This window comes from Rana temporaria, chromosome 4 (genome assembly GCF_905171775.1).
Source record: "Rana temporaria chromosome 4, aRanTem1.1, whole genome shotgun sequence".
NCBI lineage: Eukaryota > Metazoa > Chordata > Amphibia > Anura > Ranidae > Rana > Rana temporaria.
In genome coordinates, this window is record NC_053492.1 from 470,658,846 (window position 1) to 470,663,227 (window position 4,382).

The window sequence follows — 4,382 nt, forward strand, 5'->3', positions numbered from 1 at the left end:
CCCTTGTGGTAGGGAGGTCACCTGAAGTCTGCCAGTCCTACGTAATGGCCACTTCTGACTTCACTGGCTGCATACTTGTTAGCATTTACTGAATTTCAAATGTACCCCCCCCCCCCCCGCAGAGAGCGCAGGGGGGGGGGGTAAGTGAACGGACCTATCCCCCTTCCTCTAACCGCTAACACCCACCATGCCCTGTTCTGCAGGAGGGATCAAGGAGGCCAGAAAACATTGGAGGGGGAGGGGGGGTCATGAAACTTTCAGAGGTCCATGGCAGCCAGTCATTTGCTGTACAGCCGATTGTTTCCATCTAAAAGCCAGTATATTTTTTTCAAGATTGTCGCTTTTTTTTGTTTATAGCGCAAAAAATAAAAACCGCAGAGGTGATCAAATACCACCAAAAGAAAGCTCTATTTGTGGGGGAAAAAAGGTCGCCAATTTTGTTTGTGTACAACGTCGTACGACCGCGCAATTGTCAGTTAAAGCGGCACAGTGCCGAATCGCAAAAAATGGTCCGGTCATTAAGGGGGCAAATCCTTCCGGTCCTTAAGTGGTTAATCCCATGACCTCCGGAAGATTTTACCCCCTTCTTGAACAGGCCATTCTTTGCTGTTGGGCACTGCGCTACGCCACCTGGCGATCGCGCGGTCATGCATCGCTGTACCCAAATCAAATTTATATAATTTTTTTCACATAAATCCGAATTTACCCAAATCTAATTTATATATATTTTTTCACATAAATAGAGTTTTCTTTTGTTTAGTTTTTTGTTACCACTGCATTTTTTTAGTGTTTGCGATAAAAACGAAAAAAGATCGGAAAGAAAAATGTTTTACTTTCTGCTATAAAACATATTCAATAAAAAAAAAATAAAAAAAAATTCTTTATAAATTTTGGCCAAAATGTATTCTGCTGTATGTCTTTTATAAAAAAAAAATCCTAATAAGTGTATATTGATTAGTTTGCGTGAAAGTTATAGTGCCTACAAACTGTAGTATACAGGGGCCATTAACCACTTAAGCCCCGGACCTTTAGGCAGCTAAAAGCCCAGGCCAGGTTTTGCGATTCGGCACTGCGTCGCTTTAACAGACAATTGCGCGGTCGTGCGACGTGGCTCCCAAACAAAATTGACGTCCTTTTTTTCCCACAAATAGAGCTTTCTTTTGATGGTATTTGATCACCTCTGCGGTTTTTATTTTTTGGGACCATTGTCATTTTCACAGCAAAAAATGCATTTAAATTGCATTGTTTATTGTGAAAATGACAGTTGCAGTTTGGGAGTTAACCACAGGGGGCGCTGTAGGAGTTAGGGTTCACCTAGTTCTTCAGTCTCTCCCCGTTCTTCAGTCCTGGGGACCGATCGCGGGACCCCAGCGGTGATCGGGTCCGCGGGTCCCACGGTCCCGGTCCCGGGAGCTTCGGGTAGATGTACAGGACGTGCTGGTACATCCATCTGCCCAGCCGTGCCATTCTGTGGACGTATATATACAGTGGGCGGTCCTTAAGTGGTTAAGGGCACAAGGGCGCCGGCCACTATCCACTCCACCTTCATATATGGTTAATGGATAGATTTCAGCATAGCAGCTCACCCCCTATTCATGCGCCCGCCCTCTTTCAGGGCACCGGGCACATGAATTACAGCGGCAGTTTTTTTTTTTTTAAAGCACCTGATTAGAGTCAGAGGCTATAATAGGCTTCAAAATAGGGTAGGCTCGGGACGCAGAGGATGCGCTCCGATCCCAACCCAGGTGCGTTACAACAGCGAATGAATGTTGTTCGCTGTCGAAAAAACACTGATCCTCAAACAGGTCAATTTAGAAGCGCGTGTGAGACCCGTTTTCCGATTGGCCAAAAAGAGGAGGAGGGAGGAAACGGAAGCTGTCGCGATGATTGAGAATGAGAGGCCGCAAGGAGAACGGGAGGCCGCTGAGCAGGGGAAGCCGCCGGTTATGGGGTAAGTGCTACCAACCGACCCGGAGGGGGGGTGGCATACTGTTTGCCGCCCCCCCCCGCCACTGGATCCGAGTGGAAGTTTGCCCCTCCCTTCTCCAACAGCATTCTGGGACACATCACACAGGCCCTGGGACCATTTAAAAAGTGCAGTGGGAAACCGGTGGTCTCCCTTAGTCCAAATGCCGACACTTGCACCCCGAAGCCGATTATAGAATTGGCTCAGGTAAGGACATCGCTGGGTCCCTGGACAGGTAAGTGTCCTTATATTAAAAGTCAGCCGCTACAGTATTTGTAGCGGCTGACTTTTAACGAGGGGACTGGAGCTCGTCTAACCACTTGCCGACCGCTGCACGCCGATATACGTCGTAACAATGTCAGCGGTGGGCAAATGGATGTACCTCCGTGACCGTGCCCGCGGGCCCCCGTGACCTCGCTGTTCGCCGGTGTCCCGCGATCATGTCACGGAGAGGCAGAACGGGGAGATGCCTATGTAAACAAGGCATTTCCCTGTTCTGCCTAGTGACAGGACACTGATCTACTGCTCCCTGTCATCGGGAGCAGTGATCAGTGTCGTGTCACTTGTAGCCCAGCCCCCCCCCCCACACTCCCTAGGACACATTTAACCGCTTGATCGCCCCCCTAGTGTTTAACCCCTTCCCTGCCAGTAATCAGTGCATTTTTATAGCACTGATCGCTGTATAAATGACAATGGTCCCAAAATAGCATCAAAAGTGTTCGATGTGTCCGCCATAATGTCGCAGTCACGATAAAAATCGCAGATCGCCGGCATTACTAAAAAAAAAAAATAATAATAAAAATGTCATAAATCTATCCCCTATTTGGTAGGCGCTATAACCTTTGCGCAAACCAATCAATAAACGCTTATTGCGATTTTTTTTTACCAAAAATAGGTAGAAGAATACGTATCGGCCTAAACTGAGGAAAACATTTTTATTTTTTTTGGGGGGATATTTATTATAGCAAAAAGTTAAAAATATAGGGCGAGATTTAGATACAATGGCGTTTCTGTCCGGCCCGCGTAACATATCTCCGATACGTTACGCCGCTCTAACTTTGGGCGCAAGTTCTTTATTCAGAAAGACGTTTTTGATGTATTATTTGAACGGCGCATGCGCCGTCCGTAAAATATCCCAGTGTGCATTGCTCTAAATGATGTCGCAAGGACGTCTTTGCTTTCGACGTGAACGCAAATTACGTCCAGCCGTATTCGCGAACGACTTACACAAACAACGTAAAAATTTCAAAACTCGGCGCGGGAACGACGGCCATACTTAACATAGGCTACACCGCACATACCCCTCATATAGCAGGGGTAACTATACGCCGGAAAAAGCCGAACGCAAACATTGTAAAAAAAAAAGCGTCGGGCGCTCGTTCGTTTCTAAATCGGCGTAAATACTAATTTGCATATTCCTTGCGTAAACAAACGGAAGCGCCGCCTAGCGGCCAGCGTGAAATTGCAGCCTAAGATCCGACGGTGTAAGACACTTACACCTGTCAGATCTTAGGCATATCTATGCGTAACCTGATTCTCTGAATCGGGCGCATAGATACGACGGCCGGACTCAGAGATACGACGGCGTATCAGGAGACACGCCGGCGTATCTCTTTTCTGAATCCGGCCCATAGATTTTTTTTTCGAAATTGTCGCTCTATTTTTGTTTATGGTGCAAAAATAAAAAACGCAGACGTGATCAAATACCACCAAAAGAAAGCTCTATTTGTGGGGAAAAAAAGACGCCAATTTTATTTGGGAGTCACGTCGCACGACCGCGCAATTGTAAGTTAAAGCAAAGCAGTGACGAATCGCAAAAAGTGCTCCGGTAAGGAAGGGGGGTAAATTCTTTCGGGGGTGAAGTGGTTAAGTCCACGTTGCTTACATAACACTATTATAACAAGATGGCGGATTTATGCGATTAAAAAACAAATCTTTGAAGCGTTTTCTGCAGCGCCTCCCTCCTCGGGGGACAGGGCCCGGGTAAAATAACAGTATTTAGGCAATTGTTAAAAATGATATCCCTGCTATTCTACAGCCAGCGATCCTCTGGGGGGACGGCAATGCCGCGGTAATGGACTTCCTAGGTTTGCTTTGGACCGCCGACCGTTCCACATGGTTCATTGGCGATAATGCCGAAGGGCTGCGGCAATAAGAGGAATCTTTATACAAATGGAAATTAAAGTAAATAGGAGCAGATAATTCGTCTTATCTCTCATTCTGCTGCTTGTTTCTATACAGGCCGAGTGCCAGGAATGTGATATATATAATAATCCGATGTCAGAGGCGCAGAGCCCCCACATTGTACAGACCCCATCCATCCCAAATCACCGGAGCAACACTGACACCCAGTGGACACTTTCCATACTGCCTGAGGAGGGCGGAATCGCAGCGCAGATGGCGGTTTATTAAAAGA